This window comes from Mastomys coucha, unplaced genomic scaffold, assembly GCF_008632895.1.
Source record: "Mastomys coucha isolate ucsf_1 unplaced genomic scaffold, UCSF_Mcou_1 pScaffold19, whole genome shotgun sequence".
Taxonomy (NCBI): domain Eukaryota; kingdom Metazoa; phylum Chordata; class Mammalia; order Rodentia; family Muridae; genus Mastomys; species Mastomys coucha.
In genome coordinates this window covers 11,928,969-11,950,152 of record NW_022196901.1, presented here as the reverse complement: position 1 = coordinate 11,950,152, position 21,184 = coordinate 11,928,969, and the positions used below count along the sequence as shown (strand labels likewise).

Below are 21,184 nucleotides of genomic sequence, written 5' to 3'. Positions count from 1 at the left end.
GGAATATAAGGTGACAGAAGGATATAACAAAACAATTTCAAGAATCTTTTCAAAAACATTTTATTGATTCTTTGTAAATTTCACATCATGAATTCCAAGCCTCTCCTTCAAAAGAGAAAAAAGAAATCTCATCGCCAAAGCTGTAGTGTGTCACAGGGTGTTATGCCCCACTTCCTTGCTTGCAAATGTTCACTGCATTGAGTTGTTGGTCTGGTTTGAGGTCTCAGACTTCTGCTACACTATCAATACTGGAACCTCACTGGGACTCACCTAGGACATTCTGTTGTTGCCCTGTGTCATGGAAATCCTTTAGAATCTTCTGGACTGGCCCCTTTACATACTGCAACAGTTCATTAATGTGGTAGATATTTGGGGTAGAACAGTTTAAAGACCTGGATCTGGGCCTGTGAGGTATCTGAGCTGATCAGCCTGCTCATTCTCCCATACCCACACCGCCAGGTTGAGCTCTCCTGCCCTGCCCCAGCTAGTTCATCCAATGCCACACCCATCAAGGGCAGTGCCAGCTCTCAGAATCCTGTGCCCTTAGGGCTTTTCATATACAGCGAGACTATCAGGGCCAGTTGTACTGTGTTGTTCAGGCAAGTTGCAAGGTTGGCTATGGCAAGTGCTGCAGCAGGTGAGGAGCTGGGATGGATGGCTCTCATTCTTTCTCATCCTTGGGACCTGCTCATTTGCAATCCTAACAAGCAGGATTAGTTTGACCTTGTTCTTCAGGAAAGATGCAGTGCCCGATTTCTTGAATGTTGCAGTCTGTGAGGGACAGAGACAGTTTTCTCACTTTCAGCACCCCAGGACTAGCTCTCCTGTCTGCTGTAAGTAACAACAGACAAGGAAGTAGATGGTGGCCTCTCTTTCTTGTCCATGCCACTGTAGAATGGACAAGTAGCAGGTCCAGCTTTTCTGTGCTCATGCCCTTGGAATGGCTTATCTGTGCCCACACAGTCGGGGCCATTTCTATACTGCTTCCCAGGAGAGATGCAGAGTCTGATCTCCCCAGTGCTACAGCAGATGAGGGGTAGGGCCAGCTCTCCTGCTTTCATTATCCCAAAGCAAACTCTCCTGCTTGCCATAATTGGTAAAGGATGAGGGTGTGTGTGGAGGGGGAGGGGTGAATCGCTCCCTTGCCCATACCCTTATGGCCATTCTCACACCCTTGGTTGGTTCACCCCTGTGCCCCTGCCACCAGGGTAAGCTTTGCTGTAATACCCAGGCAAGCTGTATGCTGAGCTCTCGTGAGTGCTGTAGTAGTGATGTATAGGACCATCTCTCCTGATCTGAATACCTCAGCTCTCCCATCTGCTGTATGTAGCAAGGAACAAGCAAGTGAGGCATCTCTCTTTTGCCCATGTCACTGCATGTGAGACTAGTGGTGGGGCCAGTTCTCCAACAACCATGCCCTCCCCTGAGACCTAGCTTTCTTGTACCCCTGAGACCAGGTGAAGTACAGGGTCTACTCTTCAAAGTGGTGAGGGAACAGGGAGAGCTCACTTGTCCTCATTACTCCAGGGACAATGTTCCTGTCTGACATAGATGGTAAAGGGTGGGGAAGGAAAAGGGTTTTTCTCCCTTGTCTATGACAAGATAATATGGTAATATGGGAGACAAGTGTCAGGGACAGTTGTTATACGCTCATACCCTTAGGGATGGCTCACCCACAAATCCCACAAACAGGGTTAGCTCTACTATGCTTCCTGGGTAATGTGCATGTTGATCGATATTTAGAGTACTGAAGCTAGTTAGGGGTGAGGTCAGTTCTTCTGTTCTCACAGCACAGGCCAGCTCTCCCCTGATGATGAAGAAAGGTGTAGGGCCAGTTCTGCTCAGCCCTCCATCATCAACATGATTGTGGGTAGCAGTCCAGACCAGGCATGTCCACCTGGCCTTTGGTGGCAATAGATCCCTGCTTCTATGGGGCCACAGATCTAGACATGGCCCACAGTGGCAGCACAGGCCAGGACTCCACCATGGTCCCAGTTAGTATTACAGACTACTCATATCACTCTGTCCATCACTACCCTAGATTCTCTCTAGTTTTACCTCTCTTCATTGTGTCCACATCATTCTGTTTCTCTTTTGTTTCCATTTCCCCACCACTTACTTGCTTCTCTTAGTGACACTCAGAGTGTCTGAGTATCTTAGGGTCAAGGGTCATCTCAAGAATATTCTTAGGAGTGCTTTTCCCCACCCATGCATTGCAGCACTGGGAAAGGTTCATTTGAGAACAGTCTGTAACCCTCTCTCAGGCTAAAACTTGTCCAGGTCCCATGGCTCTGGACTGGTGGTTGTCTTCAGATTGCTCCTTGCCTGGACCTATCTATGTTGCCCCATTTAGAAGATTTCTGTCTTGAGCTCATTTCTACCCATGTTCTATTTTAACTGGCAGGGTTGTATTGCTTCCAGCTTGCTCCCTACCATTGAATCCAATCTATACCTGTACTGCACTATATCATTTCAGGATCACATTTTACAAGTGTGTTAGACTCTTAATCATTCAGATGTTCGCAGGCCAGAACACAGAGCTTAGACATAGCCTCTCTCCTCTCTGCCACCTACTTATGCATATGTAACACAACAGCCACACTTGCAATGATGTAGGGGCAGACAATATTAATAATTTAAATCATTAAGTGTTAGTGGAATTCTAGTCTGTATGATTGAAGAATACAACATCAAAACCAACAACAACAACAAAAAAGAGACAAATACTATTTTCAAGGGAAAGATCAATTACCAAAGAATAATTATCCAAACTTTTCTCAACTATTAAATTAGACCAGTATACTCCAAAGCTCTTGTCATGCAGTGATGACTCATCAACATGTAGAATATTTGGATAATACTGCAGAGCAATTGTCTGCAATAGTAGAAATTAATCAATACTGCTTAGTATTACTCAACTTAGTATTACTTAAAGTTCACTATAGTGGTTGTATATTCCTTGTTTTATTCTTCCTACCAGGTTTTTCGTCAACATACCAACTCCTTATGTTCTATTAATTTTCAGAAAATTCTATGATTATATGTCATCCCAGTAATTCTCCATATACCTATTTAAACTGGAGGTGTCTCCAGTAGCTGTCAAAGTTCTTTTGATACCTACAATTCCAAAACATTTCAAGTTGCCTACAAAAGTAATGATTAGGTCAGATCTTCATTGAAGTTTTCATTGAAGTACAGTACAGGGCAATAGTAAAATCTTCTTTCAAATGGCTTGCTTATCACAATGAAAACATCTGTCATTTTGATTTTTCTTAAGATTTTTAAAAGTTACTTCTGTCCAAATAGCATCATAAATGTGAGATCTAATACCAGTTGTATCACTAAGCCATTCTGCTATTAGAGTTCATCTTTTATTTAAGATCTGATCCCCTTTCTGCTTTCTGGATTAGCACTTTCAAAAGCCAAAGATTAAGTCCATATTTTTCAGACTTCTGAATCTGATAATATTCCATTTGTAGCTGAAGTCAATCTTTGCAAATAATCAGTGAAGGCTTTCTTTGAGTCTTGGATAATTTTAGAAAAAAACTTGGACCTCTTTCCTGAGAATTTATCTCATTTATCTGAAGTATTTAAAACTGAGAAATGACAGAGAGCCTAGGGTTGATCATTCAATTCAACCTTCCTTTATAACTTAGTATATTTACATTTACCTAGCAATACATTCTGGGAAATATCATTGCCTCTTGCCTAATTTGTTTTGTAGTCATAGGTTCCTCTTTCGACCATGTTTACCATGAAATTGAAGACCAGCTTCCAATATTTCTGTTGCCAAACATTTTCAGTCTTGTTGTATAATTCTGTTCTGAGTGGTCATTGAATTTACCATCTATTTGACATAAGATGAATGCATACTACAGGAAACAATGGCTTTCTTAACTCTACTAAAATCTAAGATTTCTTAAAGGATTCCATTTAATTTTTCCATAACCAGTGACGTACTTTGTAGAGTGGTATGCCATCACTGCATAAACTAAGGTTGGTTTTCTAAAAATCTTGAGCTACCCACTTTCAGGTTCCTTTTGGGGTAGTGTGTAAGTCCCTTGTCTAAATTCTTCTGGCTATGTCAGAGTATTTTTTTTTATTCTTGTTTATATGTCTCTCTTTCTTCTAAGACTTTTATCTTATCAATCTACTTTTCCATTGAGCTGGTACAGTAAGTCATTATAGTTAATAAGAATAAAGTTGAAAATATCAATATGAAATAATCATAATCAATATTGAGCTAATTGCAGTGAAGTCATTTAGCTTTCCATTTTCTGCTTCTATTTTCAAGCCCTCTAGAGTATCACTATATAAAATCCTAAAGCATTCTATTATAGTGCTTCCTATCCTTTACTGTTCCCTTGAGGATTTCTCAGGTGATTTACCAAAATCTGTTGGCTTCTCAGTTTGTCCACAGCAGGTGTCATCTCTCTATCCCGGCCTTGCCAAAAGTTGCAGAGTCAATATTTTGTTTTACCATACAAAAATCCCAGACATTTAATTTTACCAATGAAGTCCCAGGAACCAGATGATGGGGTAAAAACCTGCCAACTCTGAGAGGCAGGAAAAACACCCAGCTGACCTTCCTACTCCACTGACCTCTCAGAAGAAGAACATTCTTTTTCCCTCCCCACACTTTCTTAAATACCTTTCAACTCAAAGACTTTATTGGTTTAGTTGTGTTCATTCAATTTCAACTTGTTCCTTGTACTGATCTGGACTTGGAGTGTATTCTTTTAGCTTTGCAGTAAATGTGTGTGCTAGGGCTGGGCCACACCACAAGAAAGTCCCTGTTTACAGTTAACAGAGAGCTCTTGTGTTAAAGGTCTGTGCTAGAGCTGAGCTATATCATACCCAGATATAATTATGTTATAGTTTATAGTCTTTGAGTTTAAAGTATGATCAGATATCCTGGAACATAAGTCTAATGAGCCCTACATTAGATAAATTAAGCTCTGTGATGACTACTCTGATTGATTCAGGCATTTTTGAGCTCATCACCATGGGAACCCCAAGGAAGATCAGAACTGACTTCTTTAAGCTGTCGCACAGGACCAACAGGGAACCCAAAGTTCCAAGAAGATGCCTGATCCTTGTCACAAATAAAGTTCCCTTCCTTTTGACACATAGTTTCTTGCAAGGGGTACCTTTACTGACCTTTATCCTAAGTACTGCTGAGTATTATAAGTACTGCTGAGAAGTATTGGGGCTTATGTGGCACCCACAAATGACATGAATACAGATCTCAGTTAAACAAGTTAAACAAGCAATGCAGTTCCCAAGAGTGATGAAGCTGTGAATAGTTCAACCAGGACAACAGCTCAAAGCTTTGAACTGAACATTAATCAGGTCTATCTTATAAAGTCTATAACTGCAAAAACTATGATGAGCTTATATGCAGATGATGGAAGTGAGACTCTTTGAGGGCCCTGACTCAAGGCATTTTGGACATAATTCATATTGATGTTGAATTTGAAGAGTCCTACATGAACTTTATAGTTGTGGAATTTCATAACATTAACAAATTTCATAATATACAAAACAAAACTGGATATATAGTCAGAAGGACATTGCTGTGAATCAAGTTTTTTTTGTGTGTGTGTATGTCCATGATTGGCACGAATACTACATCAAAATTATGAAATAGATGGCTGGCACAGAACAAAATAGCTACAGCCATGTGACAGGAGCAAGTCTAAATAGGGAGAAATTTGTATCATTAGGAAAGATAACTGCATGACCTTACCACGGTCAGGTATAGTCTATGGCCTCAAGAGGTGCTCCAAAGTTGGAAAACAGAGAATGGGTTTGTTACCTGAAATGATGGGCCTAAGCAATGGTACTCAGCCTGCTCAGTGATCATTTCACATGACTCTGACCAGCAGAGGATCCCACGGTGTGCTCCCATGTGCCTAGAAGCCAGGTCTAGGCCCACAAAGGCCAGAACTCAGTGCTGGTTTCCCACTCCTCAGTGATTCAGGATTCTCCACTAATGCAACATTCAGGGAAGCTAGAGATTGTCCTAGGCACAATATCATGCTAGCAACAGTGGATATTACTCAGTTATTCAGATGGTGATACCCACTTTGATTTGTTCTTAATGTGGACCTAAGGAAAGACAGAACAAGATCCTTAGAATTGAAAGATAACTTCCACTTCCCCATCTTCCCAGAATGAAAGACTGGTGGGGAGAGAATGGTAAGTTCTTTATAATAGACAAGGATTAATAGGTGAGGCTTTGGATGTAGAGTGTGTTTCATTGTTGTTTTCTGAAACAGAGGCTCATGTATCCCATGTTGTCCTCTATCTGGTTTTCCAGATTAACCTTGAGCTCAGATAATCCTGTTTCCACTTTCTAATAGGTTAATAAGTGGGGCCTCCAAGGACTGTGATGATAGCACAAGTCACTAAGAGAGACCTGAGTTTTCTAGTGTTAAGGCATGTAACTCCCAGTATAGCTATAGCAATTTTGTTCCATGTCTACCATCTATTTCAGATTGTTGCATAATATGCCTGGCAATCATTGACACAGAAATAACAAGGTAGGTTATGGTGTTCACATCCTGTTATGTTCTGTATGTGTTTGCTAATCTTATAATATTCTAAAAAGCTTTACATAGGACCTATCAAATTAAAGGTCAATAGGCATCGTTATAAAAAATGGCCTGATCAGAACTGACCACTAGACAATACTTTCTGCAACTTCATCTGAGATGCTTGTGTGGTTTTATGCTTGTTGGTTTTGTTTTGTTTTTGTCTTGTTATTCATTTATAAGTTGACAAAGATGTTTGGGACCATGGGTCAGCCCCCCAAATCTGAGCTATGGTTCTGATCAATCAGTATTAGGGTGCGCATTCAACAAACCAACCCTGTCTGACTAAGATCAGTGCTTGTGGGCTTTGTGGCGTGACTCAGGAACTTGAACACAAGATGCTAGGCCCTTGCCATGTCAACTGAGCTGTGTCTGTAGTATTGTCCACACCCTCTGCCTGCTGCACCCACCCCTGTCGAGTATTTTATGTTTTTCAGAGAGGAAACCTGTGAGCAATCCTGCTTTGGTGACTTTGGTGCAGAGAGGAGAGCCCCACACTCAGCCTGAGGGCTTTTTCATTGGTGCCCCCAATATTTCTGTCCCCTCCACCAACAGGTCTCCAGACTGTTGCCAGTGACATAATGACAGCAACTCTCTCTCCTAAGGCATCTTCTGGTAACATTCAAATGCTAAGCACAGTGCTGCATGAGTGTACCCCTAACACACACCTACATTGCACCCTGCCCTGCAGGCTCTTCTTAGATGTGATTTAAAACATCTAACCATGATGAGATGGGAGATATTTCCTCCTCCATATTCATCCTCATGTGATTTCTCAGTATTTTTTAATGGCTTATATTGCTGAATTAGAAAAATGTGAGGTAGGATGAGAAATTTATGGGCAGGATTTGAAAAGAAATACTTAAATATAAAGGAATTACTTCGGTGTTTCCAGTCAAGTCTACAGCAAATTTTGGCTTTGAAAAGAGGAGGCTATGCCCCAGGAAAGTCTCCTGGAAATGGCACCTTGACTTCCTGTCAGTAGAGGGAGAACATTAGCAGGGTGGCAGAGGCTGTTCCTCATGACATCAGCAGCCCCTTCTTCGGACATTCTATTGTATCCTGGAGAGCACTAGGCATCCCCTGTGATGTCACCAGTGTTGTAGAGACAATTGTTTTAAGTTATCTCAGTGTCTACAGGGTACATCGATAGGCATGTTTGCCTCACTAAACATTTTAGAGAGATAGTAGAGTGAAGCAGGAGGAAGTTGGCCTTTCATCCCAAAGTAATGAAGGACAAAGGAAGTGGTTCTGCAGAATGTGGAGTAAGTCCTGGGCAGTAGTTGTTGAGCTTCCTGGCAGGGTGGGCTTGAGTTGGCCTTTATAACAATGGGGCTCAAGGAACTAGAGTATCTAGGAAGCAAATGGATTTCCATGATTATCACAATTACTGAAAGTCAATGATTTCAGAGCATTGGTTTCTCCATCCACAAAGAGAGGAAATGGCAAGACCAAGGTTATTACTCTGAGAACTCCAAACCTTTACTTTACTGGGCACTGGGGGTATTCCATGGGGACATAATGAGACCATTAGGAGTCTTGGAAGGTCTAACATATATTAATTTAGGGCAGGGCATACCTGTACTTCACTGTCATGGCTCCTTTTAGCTTCAGTGGCTGATAGTAGCACCAGGGAGAGAGTTGTGCTCCTGACCATGAACTTATGTTCTCAGAACTCCTCTGACCTCCTCTCCATGACAGTGGCTGCCTCAGCTTTATCATCAGTCATGGGTAGCAGGCATTTCTGTACTGTAACAAAATGTCTGTCAAAGGTGATGCACTCAGACAGAAAGTATACCCTATTGCCACTTCTGGGGTGTTTGGTGTTTTAGTAAGGGTAAATGATCAGTGTATTGACTGTGTTCTCCCTCTGCATAACTTTTTAATTCCACATCCTGGGCCTAGAGTAAAAGAGTAGGAGATCTGAGCATCTCCTAGCCCCCAAGTACTTGTAGATGGTGAATTTATCATCTGACTTCTAAAACCACAGGGACTGAGGCTGTGAAGCCATGTTGCACCCTGTGCAGTTGATAATAGTCCTGGAAAAGCCATCTCTATGGTCATCATAAGCATGTGTAGGGAGCCAGAGGAAACACCTGGCTGCTTACATCTCCTGGTCTCTCTATAGGGATAGTTGAACTGACATCCAGTAAGGAGGTGTGTCAAGCCAGGACCAAACTATTTGTGGTGTCACAATGTTCCAGGCACATTCTCCTTCTGTTTGGGCCTCAGAGTGTTCTGTCTATACTCTATGCATTCTCTTCATGCAAGTCACTTGTGTTCTTGTACCTACAGTGGCTGGCAGACAGACATCATCCCCTGCAATTGTCCTAAGCAAGAAGCAGGCCTAAAAGGAAAAGAAGAGGCTGACCACAGAGCTGCAGCTCATTAACCAGGAGAGAAACGAGCTGAGAGAGCTCCTACATCACGGAGGGATTCATGAACAAGAAGTATGCATTGCTTAAAACCCTGTGGGGTCAGTCTGGGGTCTGCAATGACACCCTCATCTTATCCTTTTAAGGTGGTAGGTTCTAGGAAGATGTACCACCAAAAATGTCCTTAAATGCTTCTTAGAGGAGAGGCAGAACCTGAAGCTTGGTCAGGAGTGAGATGGGAAATGGATTCTTCTGTTTCCTCCAATTGAAATGTTGAACTTGTGGTCTGAGTGAAGAATTCAGGGATAAAGGCAGTGGAGAGTGAGTTCCCAGAGTACATTTGGAAAGCCCTGATGGGTACTTTCAGTTTGTGGTAAGTCTTTGTACTTGCCTGGCAGGTGACTGAGTGCTGGAAGCTCCTAGCAGCAGCTGGAGGGGCCTGGTCCCACATTGTTCTTTTCAGTGCTTGTCTATAAGGCCTGAGGCTCATGCCTTCTACTTGTACTCTGAGTTAGTAATATTGCATGCATTTCTTCTGATTCTCCATGTGCTTTTTCTGTTTGCCTGACCTTCTTTCTCATTCTCTGATTCTGTTTCCTTATCTTTTTGTGTTTGGGTCCAAGTCTGTGAGTCTGTGTGTGTGCACATGCATGTACATGTGCATACGTTTAGTATGTTTATATTTCCCTACACACTTTGGGATCTAGGGGTCTATGTTTTGACCTAATAATTTACTTGTATAACAGTTTCAGGGTGATCTGAGTCCTGAGGTCTGGGAGCTCCCACTTTAAACAGCACTGTCCATTGCCCATGTGATCACATTTTTTTTTCAGTACATTTGTATCCCTTTGGCAGATTATAAAGCTGTGGTGATGTCTGATCTTATCTCCAGAATTATGTGTAATGATTGTCTCCTCACTATTAGTTATCCAGGATTTAGAAACCCTGTTTTAAAAGCAGGAAAAATATAATCACAGGTTTCTGCTGGGCAAAGACCTATGGTCTAGGCTCTTGAGAGCATAATTGGCTAGACTGCCCCTCCAGCCCTACTTGAGTGAACAAAGGGAGCCTGGGCACCCTCCATCTGGATGCCTAGCTTTTGCTGCCCTGGGGCCAGGATAACAAGTTTTCAAACCTGAAGAATATCCCAGTATGTAGAATACAGAATGTGGTTTCCACTACCGGGGTAGTCCAGGACCCAGCCTGAGTTCATGTTTTCCTAAAAGCCCATGTTCATGTAGTTCTATCTTTCTGGGGCCAGGTTCTATCATAGGCCACATCCGATGTATGAAAAATTGACGGTAAAGGAGAAGAAAGTCATGTCGTTTCTGTACAACTTTGAGATGAAGAATATTAAGGCCCAAGAAAACATCCAGGAGCTCAAGAAGGAGGTTAATTTCTATTGGTAAGTTCTTTGCAGGGAAGCCATAAGTTATGGAATGACCATTTCTACCTTCCTTTGTTTCTGGACCAGAGTCTACAGGTCTGGTTCTATCCCTTCTGCTTTTTATCCATCAGTATGCTATGGACTTTTGGACTCAGTTTTTATAGGTCTGTACGAGATGATTACCCCTCCCAGTGTTGTACAGGCATCCTCAGGAGGCTCTAGATAGAAAAGTGATTCAGACCATAAGAGGATCATTATGCAGTACTGGGCCGCTGTGGCTTAGGCAGGGTTTTACAGAGCTGAGTATGATGGAACACATGGATAAAATGCCCTCCAGTTAGCTCTACTGACCTACCTTGAGGATATTTGCCTCCTACTAATTGGTGTTGCCCCAATGCATTGGGCTGCCATGGATAGAAGGAGGTACCTCTTTCTTTTGGAGAGACATGGACCCTTATTTGTGTTTGGGCTGCAGCAATCATTTATTCTTCCCTGAATTGGCTGTTTGCTGTTTGTGCAGCTGTCATGGGTGTATTGAGCTGTGTTATATTAAGTTTTCATGGGAACTTGGGTCCTGGTGGGGTTAATAAGACCTGTAAGTAGGAATGGGAGGAGGACTAGGCAGGATCTTATGCAGAGGGTGTTTCCAGCAACCTGCACAGCAGGCTCCTGATGGAGAAGACTTTTATAAAGAAGTTGGTCATGCTGAAGCAGGAGAGCAATGAAGTATAGTGTGATTGGGCCCTCATACAACAATACTTGGTTGACTTGAACCTGACTGGTAAAGATGAACAGGAGAAGACTAGCAACCTCTAGGACCAACATCATCAGGTAGGGAAAAGCAACTCAGTCAGGCTAATACTGTCTGATATTATTTGCCAATTGCATCTATCTTTGCTTTCCCCCACCACTTTTCTAATCACCACTCCCATCCAATCACACACCTCATGGAATGTAGTGGCTCATTGCTCTGTCTTTGCACAAGTATTCTGGGAAGTTAGCCTCTTGTTAGACACTGAATTACTGGCAAGTGTACCTTGCTGCTCTGCTTGAAGCTAGAGTCCAGTAAGGGTGACAGGTGAATAATGTGCAGCATTCCTGCATGTCTTCATGAATGATGGGATGTTAAACAGAGCTTTGAGAAAGTTCTAGGTCATGCGACAGGAGTCATGAAGGGATCATGTGACCTCCCATGTGGGAAGTACCATGCAGGGATATAAGCCAAATACAAATATCAAATGACTGCTTTTCATTGCCATTGATCTGGGTGACATGTGGCCTTCTCCTGTCTTGCTGCAAACCAATGAGGTCTCTTCCCATTGCTCAGTCCCTGGTTTGCACTGATAGAAGTCTGAGTGGTAGTTTGTCAGTACTTGTGAGCGGTGCTGGATATTTTGCCCTGCCTGCAGATATAGCAACAATGGTTTCAGTTAAAAGATCAATGTTGGCTGTCCAGTTGTGTTGGGAGGAAGCAGCCTGAAGCTGACATTTAGGTCCCCACCAAGTCTGTGTCTTAATAACTGCCTTCCTCTCTCAGTACTCAGAAACTGCAAGAGAGCTGGGATTGGCCACAGCCTAGGAAGAGAGCATTCTGCAGAATGAGTTGCCACCTCAGGAGCCCTGTGCTGAGCTCCATCCGCCTCCCCCCCCCCCCACCTGTCCTCCAACAGCCAGACTTCCTTAGATGAATCTTCTCCCTTGTAGTTCATTTTCTATGTGTGAATAGGCCCTAACTATGTAGCCAGCTAGTCAGCTTGGCTGATTCAGGGTCTTATTCTCTTTCATTTTCTGACAACATCCCTTGAGAGAGAACTGAGGTGACTGCCTTGCCACCAGGTGTCCAAGAGTACAAACAGGCTGTGCTGTTAAATGTGCAGTGAGAGAATGCTGCTTCTCATAATTTTCTGTTAGAGTTTTGGTTGGAGTTTTGTTTTTACTTGCTTTGCTATGTTATTGGGATATTATATATTCATGTTATTGCATTTAATATTTGTAATGCTTTTCACTCTTTATATTAACTGTCATTTTTAAAAACTTTTTAAAAATTTATTTCTATGCATAAAAAATTTATTTGTAACTCTTGACTTTTTTGTTTATTTTACTTAATCTTCCTTTTACTCTCCAGATTTTATCCCCCTCCTGGTCCACATCCTATACTTATCCCTCCCCTGCCTTCATGAGGATGTCTATAACCTGCCTACCCCCAAAAACCCCCACTCCACCAAACCACACCACTCCCTGGGCTCTCTTAAGGGTTAGGTACATCTTCTATGACTGAATCCAGACCTGGCAGTCCACTGCTATATATGTGTTGGGGGCCTTATATCAGCTGGTGTATGCTGCCTGGTTGGTGGTCCAGTGTCTGAGAGATCTCGGGGGTCCAAGTTAATTGAGACAACTGGTCCTCCTATACAGGGTTACCCTCCTACTCAGCTTCTTCCTGCTTTTCCCTAATTCAACCACAGGGGTCAGCACCTTCGGTCTAATGGTTGGGTGCAAATAACTGTATCTGCTACGTGTTGGGTCTTTTGGAGCCCAGTCATGATAGCCACTTTTTGTGAGCACTCCATTGCCTCAAAAGTAGTGTCAGGTCCACCCATTGAGCTGCGTATAACTTTGAGCCAGTTGCTGGATTTTTGTTTCCTCAGGCTTCTCTCCATTTCCATCCCTGCAGTTCTTTTAGACATGAGTAATTATGGGTCAGAGTTTTGTCTGTGGGATGGCAACTACATTCCTCACTTTGATATCCTGTCTTTCTGCTGGAGGTGGGCCCTACAACTCCAACTGTTGGGTATTTCATTAAATCCTGAGAGTCTGTCATCTCCTAGGTCTCTGGTACATTCTGGAGTTTTCCCCCACCTCTTACCACCTGAGGTTGCCTGTTTCTATTTTTCCAATGGCCCTCATGGCTTTGGTTCTGTTCCCTCCACCCAACACCTAATCATATTGCCCTCTTCCCCTCCCTGTCCCCTTTTTGATCCAGGTCCCTCTCACCCCATCTTGTGATTGCTTTCTTCTCCCTCCTAAATGTGATTGAAGCATCCTCACTTGGGCCCTTGGGCACCATTTATTGAAGATGCTTGCTCTTTTCCATTGCATATATTTTGCTTCTTTTTCAAAGATCAAGTGCCCATAACTGTGTGGTTTTATTTCTGGGTCTTCAAATCTATTCCATTGTTCAATGTGTCTGTCTCTGTATGAATACCATGCAGTTTTTTTTAATCACTATTGCTTTGTAGTATAGCTTAAGGTTACAGATGATGACTCCCCCAGAGGTTCTTTTGTTGTTAAGAATTGTTTTTGCTATACTGGGTGTTTTGATTTTCCAGATGAATTTAAGAAATGCTCTTTCCATGTCTTTTAAAAATTGTGTTGAGATTTTGATGGAGATTGTGATGAATCTGTAGATTGCCTTTAGTAGTGTGGCCATTTTTACTATGTTAATTCTGCCAACCCATTTGCATGGGAGATCTCTCCATTTTCTGAGATATTTTTCAATTTCTTTCTTGAGAGACTTGAAGTTATTGTCATACAGATCTTTTACTTTTATGGTGAGTTATCCCAAGATATTTTACATTATTTGTGGCTCTTGTGAAGAGAGTTGACACCTCATTTAATGAGAAATAATTTTTTTACAATAAAGTAAAAATAAAGATGGGGACAAACAAAGGAAGTTATATATTATAAATGAATGCACATTTACTTTGCAATTCTAAATAAAAAAGACAAAATTATCTAAAGGTTTATTACTTTTTATTAATATTAAAACTGAATTGACTATAAAATAATATCTTTTATAAATTTTTATATGCTATCCACTGCAAGAAAAATTGTGTCAATTTTGACCAATAGATTGGCCAATTTTACTTTGGAAAATATCTGTATAAAGGGCTTTCAACTATTTAAATGTCAAAATATGATTCACCAACAGAAGTAAATGGGAATTAAAAATATCATTTACCTTCATTATAAATATTTTAATTAGATATTTCCTTTATTTACATGTCATATGATTTCTCTTTTCCTAGTTTCCCCTCCAGAAAACAGAAAAAAAAAAAACCAACAAGAACAAACCTCTGTTGCGTCCCCCCTCCCCATGCTGCCACCCCACCCTCTCCCACTTATTGGTCCTGGCATTCCCCTACACTGGGGCACAGAATCTTCACAGGGCCAAAGACTTCTCCTCACATTGATGATCAACTTTGCAATCCTCTACTATACACATTCTGCCAGAACAATCAGTCCTACCATGAATAGTCCTTGGTTGGTGGTTGAGTCCCCGGGAGCTCTGAGGGTACTAGTTAGTTCATATTGTTGTTCGTCCTAAGGGGCTGCAAACCCTTCAGCTCCTTTGGTCCTTTTTCTAACTCCTTCATTGGGAACCCTGTACTCAGTTCAATGGATAGCAGTGAGCCTCTACTTCTGTATTAGTCAGGTACTGTCAGGGCCTCTCAGGAGATAGCTATATCAGGCTGGCTTGTCCTTCCTTCAGTTTCTGCTCCATAGTTAGTCTTTGCAACTTCTTCCTTGGGTATTTTGCTCCCCCTTTTAAGAAGGTATGAAATGTCCACATTTTGGTCTTCCTTCTTCTTGAGTTTCTTGTGGTTTGTGGGTTGTTCTTCCCGTATTCCAAACTTCTGGGCTAATAACCACTTATCAGAGAGTGCATACCATGTGTGTTCTTTTGTGATTGGGTTACCTTACTCAGGATGATATTCTCCATATCAATTAATTTCCCTAAGAATTTCACAAATTCATTGTTTTTAATAGCTGAGTAGTACCCCATTGTGTAGATGTACCACAATTTCTGTATCCAGTCCTCTGTTGAGGGACATCTGGGTTGTTTCCAGGTTCTGGCTATTATAAATAAGGCTGCTATGAACATGGAGGAGCATGTGTCCTAATTACATGTTGGAGCATCTTCTGGGTATATGCCCAGGAGTGGTATAGTTGGGTCTTCTGGTAGAACTATGTCCAATTTCCAGAGGAACCGCCAAACTGATTTCCAGAGTGGTTGTACCAGCTTGCAATCCCACCAGCAATGAAGTAATGTTCCTTTTTCTCCACAACCTCTCCAGCATCTGTTGTCACCAGAGTTTTTTATTTTAGCCATTCTGACTGGTGTGAGGTGGAATCTCAGAGTTGTTTTGATTTGCATTTCCCTGATGACTAAGGATGTTGAACATTACTTTAGGTGTTTCACAGCCATTCGGTATTCATCAGGTGAGAATTCTTTGTTTAGCTCTGTAACCCATTTCTTAATAGGGTTATTTGGTTCTCTGGTGTCTAACTTCTTGAGTTCTTTGAATACATTGGATATTAGCCCTCTATCAGATATAGGATTGGTAAAGATCTTTTCCCAATTTGTTGGTTGCTGTTTTGTCCTATTGACAGTGTCTTTTGCTTTACAGAAGCTTTGCAACTTTATGAGGTCCCATTTGTCAATTCTTGGTCTTAGAGCATAAGCTATTGACGTCCTCTTCAGGAAATTTTCCCCTGTGACTATTTGCTCGAGGTTCTTCCTCACTTTCTTTTCTATTAGTTTCAATGTATTTTGTTTGATGTGGAGGTCCCTGGTCTACTTGGACTTGAGCTTTGTACAAGGAGATAGTAATGGATCGATTTGCATTTTTCTACATGCTAATCTCCAATTGAGCCAGCATCATTAGTTCAAAACACTGTCTTTTTTCCACTGGATGGTTTTAGCTCCTTTGTCAAAGATCAAGTGGCCATAGTTGTCTGGGTTCATTTCTGGGTCTTCAATTCTGCTCCATTGATCTACCTTCCTGTCACTGTACCAATACCATACAGTTTTTATCACAATTGCTCTGTAGTACAGCTTAAGGTCCGGGGTTGTGATTCCATCAGAGGTTCCTTTATTGTTGAGAATAGTTTTGACTATCCTGGGATTTTTGTTGTTCCAGATGAATTTGTGAATTGTTCTTTCTAAGTCTGTGAAGAATTGAGTTGGAATTTTGATGGGGATTACATTTAATCTGGAGATTGTCTTTGATAAGATGGCCATTTTTACTATATTAATCCTGCCAATCCAGGAGCATGGGAGATCTTTCCATCTTCTGAAATCTTCTTCAATTTTCTTCTTCAGAGACTTGAAGTTCTTGTCAAACAGATCTTTTACTTGCTTAGTTAGAGTTATACCAAGGTATTTTATATTACTTGTAACTATTGTGAAGGGCTTTGTTTCCCTAATTTCTTTCTGTACCTGTTTATCCTTTGTGTAGAGGAAGGGCAATGATTTGCTTGAGTTAATTTTATATCCAGCTACTTTACTGAAGTTGTTTATCAGGTTTAAGAACTCTCTGGTGGAATTTTTGGGGTCACTTAAGTATACTATCATATCATCAGCAAATAGTGATAATTTGACTTCTTCCTTTCCAATTCGTATCCCTTTGATCTCCTTTTGTTGTCTAATTGTTCTGGCTAGAACTTCAAGTACAATATTGAATAGGTAGGGAGAGAGTGGGCAGCCTTATCTAGTCCCTGATTTTAGTGGGATTGCTTCAAGTTTCTCTCCATTTAGTTTGATGTTGGCTACTGGTTTGCTGTATAATGCTTTTACTATGTTTAAGTATGGGCCTTGAATTTCTGATCTCTCTAAGACTTTTATCATGAAGGGATGTTGGATTTTTTTCAAATGCTTTCTTAGCATCTAATGAGATGATCATATGGTTTTATTCTTTGAGTTTATGTAGTGAATTACATTGATGGATTTCCATATATTGAACCATCCCTGCATCCCTGGGATGAAGCCTACTTGATCTACTATAAGTTTGTTGAAGATATTTACTGGCCCTTTAAGTTGGAGGTCTTCACTCTCTTCTATTCCTATTATCCTTAGGTTTGGTCTTCTCATTGTGGCCTGGTTTTCCTGGATGTTTGGGTTAGGATCTTTTTGCATTTTGCATTTTCTTTGACTGTTGTGTCAATGTTTTCCATGGTATCTTCTGCTCCTGTGATTCTCTCTTCTATCTCTTGTATTCTGTTGGTGATGCTTGCATCTATGTTTCCTGAGTTCTTTCCTAAGATTTCTAACTCCAGAGTTGTCTCTCTTTGTGATTTCTTAATTGTTTCTACTTTCATTTTTAGGTCCTAGATGGTTTTGCTCAATTCCTTCACCTGTTTGTTTCCTGTAATTCTTTAAGGGATTTTTGTGTTTCTTCTTTCAGGGCTTCTACTTGTTTACTCATGATCTCCTGTAATTCTTTATAGGATTTTTTTGTTTCCTCTTTAAGAGCTTGTACCTCTTTACCTGTGTTCTCCTGTATTTCTTTAAGGGCGTTATTCATGTCCTTCTTAAATTCCTCTAGCACCATTGTGAGATATGATTTTAGGTCCAAATCTTGCCTTTCTGGTGTTTTGAGATATCCAGGACTTGCTGTGGTGGGAGTACTAGGTTCTGATGAAGCCAAGTAGTCTTGGCTTCTCTTAGTAAGATTCTTGCTTTTGCCTTTCACCATCTGTTGATCTCTGGTGTTAGATGTTCTTGCTGTCCCTGACTAGAGCTTGTTCCTCCAGTGGGTATGTAAGCCTGTGTCAGTACTTCTGGGAGATCAGCTCTCCTCTAGTAAAATCCAGGGCGCAGATGGGCAAGTTCCTGGGTTAAAGCACTCCCTGGAGGCAGGCTCTCCACTCCACTTGCAGGGAAGGGGCAGGGAGTGTTGCTGATTCACCATCCATCCACCACTGTCACTGGAAGCTGAGAGGATCCTGTTCCTGCCACCCTGAGACTCCCCTGCGAATTGTGAGGCCTGTGCCTCCCTGCTGGTCCTGCCTTATAAAGTCACCAGAGAAAAAATGGCAGATCTCACCTGAGTCCCTGGTGAAAGCACTTCCTAGAGGCAGGTTCTCCATTCACAGGGAAGGGGCAGAGAGGGTTGCAGATCCACTGCTATCACTTGGAAGCTGAGAGGATCCTTTCCCTGCAACTATAAATTTTAACTCCAATGATTTTAAAGACACGCTGTAGACAACAATAATTTTCTTTAAGTTATCTTGATTTATTTACATTTTAGTTTCAAAAATATCAAAATTATATTATAAAGTGGTATAATATTAGCCTAATTTATTTCTATTATTTTACATTTTGTTAGATCTCATGACTATAAAATTTCCTTAAAAAATTTTAATGATAGTAAAAAAATCACATGCACATGAAACTTTGAATTTTCAGAACTAATAGAATTTTTAATATAATAGCTGAAAATTAATGCCTTTTTTAATTTAATCAAGTAAAAATTTATATTATATCAAAGAACAGTGAGATTGACTTTCTAGTATTTAATTTGTGCTTTTATTTTTTTTTTTAATTTGACTGACGTTCTCATATCTCAGAGTAGCTTATATATCATTTTGTATCCAAGCTGGCCATTTGATTGCATCCTTCTGCCTAAGCTTTTTAATATATTTGGATCACAGGAAATCCTTAATTTCAAAATTTAATACTTAGGATCTCAAGTATTTTAAAAGACTTTTTAAATAATTTTAAGAATTCACTAAAGACAAGATCAGAAAGATCAAGAATTCTTTTCTTTCCTTCACCCTGCCCTATGGTGGTAGAATTCAGGAAAAGAAAAATAAATGTACATAGTATCATACACTTGTAAAAAGTTTCTTATTTTGATGTATATATAAACACATGCTTGAAGGAATAGATTTGGACATCATCTTTTATTAGAGTCTTAGTTACTTATGAAAAGTCAGATTTCATGAATCATTATTCCAAGTGAAGAAAATTCATTCCAACCCAAACCATGGTTATATGTAATTGTTTTATTCAAACTCTGAAAGCTTCCACTTAAAAGTATTCTCTGTGATCCTTTACACAGCACAGAATGGTAGCTTTGCTTTTGATACTTGTGTGTTAGCTTTCCTGATCTAATCTTCTCTTTATTCCTCCAATTCACCAATTAACTTTCTAATTTTATTTTGGCATTTCTACCGACAAACATTCAATAATTTTTTAGACTGTATTATCAGCTTAGTCAAATAATATACATGTATATACATATGAATGTATATATATTACATGTAACATACATAAATCTAATAACTTTTAGACTATATAATGCTATATATTGCATAATGTTTAATAGCTTTTAGATTATATTATATATAATATATGTTTCATAATGTACAGTAAAGACATTATTAGATGCTTCAGCTCAATAGCATAGAAAAATTGTGTGGCCATCTTAGCTCTATAACTTCTTTTACATTTGTGAGGAAGATCACATGTTAACACAGAAAGAAAAATGTGAATGGTAGCCACACATTATATTTTTTAATATGAATAAAAGTTTCCAGTGAAAATAACTAGTATCAGAAATATATACAGATATTCCCAGGATTATATAAAAGTTCATGCATTTATATCTGGGATTTATGCATTTTTATGCTTGTGTGTGATTTAATTATTTTGAAAGCATGCATGTGTAAACATATCCAACATTATTTTATAAATGATCACTTGTATGTAAGCTAGATTAACTACATATATGTGGTTTGATTATGTGCATATAAATTATGAAAGGATGTATATAAGCAAGGATGTGTACACATGTCTTTGAAATCATTTTTATGCATGAGCTTGAGTAGAAATTAATTCTTATAGAATGAAATAACATTAACATCAAGTTGTAACCATTGAAGCATTAATGAGAACAATCAAATCTATGCTTGGTGTCTCATTCTGTAATCTTAGCAGTTCCGTAAGATGACGCAAGGACATTGCTGAGAATTTAAGGACAGATTGATCTATAGAGAGGGGATACATTTCAACTTGTCTCATTTTTTTCCCTAAAATTAACAATTCCCACACACTAGGCAACTTTTCTTTGTTCATACAGCAGTCTTCTTTTTCCAGATCGTTACTCTGTTCTTAAGCAAAATAGCATCATACTTGGCATTTGCAAAGCTTTTGGTTATACTTTGAAGTGTCTGCAACCTGAATTAAAATTTACAAATTATGATACTCTTGTGGGTAAAAAAAAATTAATAAATAAATTCAATTTTTAAACAAGCATCCAATTCAAGGTTTTGCAAAGAGCACTCTACTTAACATATAATCTGACAAGGGAAGAAATGTTGATTTTCTCAGTATAAACCTGGGATTTAATAAATATTGAGAGGATTCCAGAAATCTAAATTTTATGGCCTACATTGGATGGCTTTGATGTACCTGGCCTCTAGACCACACTTAGAGAAAGGGTGTGCTGAAGTAATCTGAATTCTGTAATGTTTCCCTGCCATGAGCACGTAAAGAACACACAAAAAGATTAGTGTCTACATAGATTCTGCCAAGTACACAGAAACCCTACAAAGTTATTCTTGCATTGCAAATGTTAGCATATGTGAGCATGATTGTAAATATTTGATTTTGGCAAGTGAGAGAGACTGTACATATTACGTATTTCCATACTAAGCAATAGGTAGTGTAATATAGTTCACATAACCCTTCACAAATGTTGATTAAAGTGCTGTAGTCCCATAATGTTCCAGGGCCAAAATTAAAAGACATGTGTATTTAACAGTCATATTAAAGTCATTTGGGAACTAAATCATTAATCATTCATCTCTTGATGAGTGTTATGGTAGCAGTCAAGTAGAACACACCTGCTGTGCTGGGGCTCAGCATAAGTCTGTCTTGAAGCTGCTCTGATTTATGTGGAATGCTGATGGCAACAGCAGCTAAGCAGATGTGGCTAGACAGCTTTGCTGGTCCCTACTACCAAAGCAATACAGAGTCACAAAGTTCAAATGATACTAAAGAACTTATTAGGTCCCCAAGATGTTTTGGCACACTTAGC

At 40.1% G+C, this 21,184-nt stretch overlaps 1 non-coding gene and 1 pseudogene across 1 annotated transcript; one reads left to right on the top strand and one right to left on the bottom strand.

Moving 5' to 3' along the window:
* Positions 1–2,492: 2,492 nt before the first annotated feature.
* LOC116097668 lies at positions 2,493–2,623 on the bottom strand. Its single transcript, XR_004121509.1, has one exon. It is a non-coding gene; the product is annotated as a small nucleolar RNA SNORA17 (small nucleolar RNA).
* A 5,216-nt stretch (positions 2,624–7,839) lies between these two features.
* The window catches only part of LOC116097407, a 46,753-nt pseudogene continuing 33,408 nt past the window's right edge, over positions 7,840–21,184 (top strand).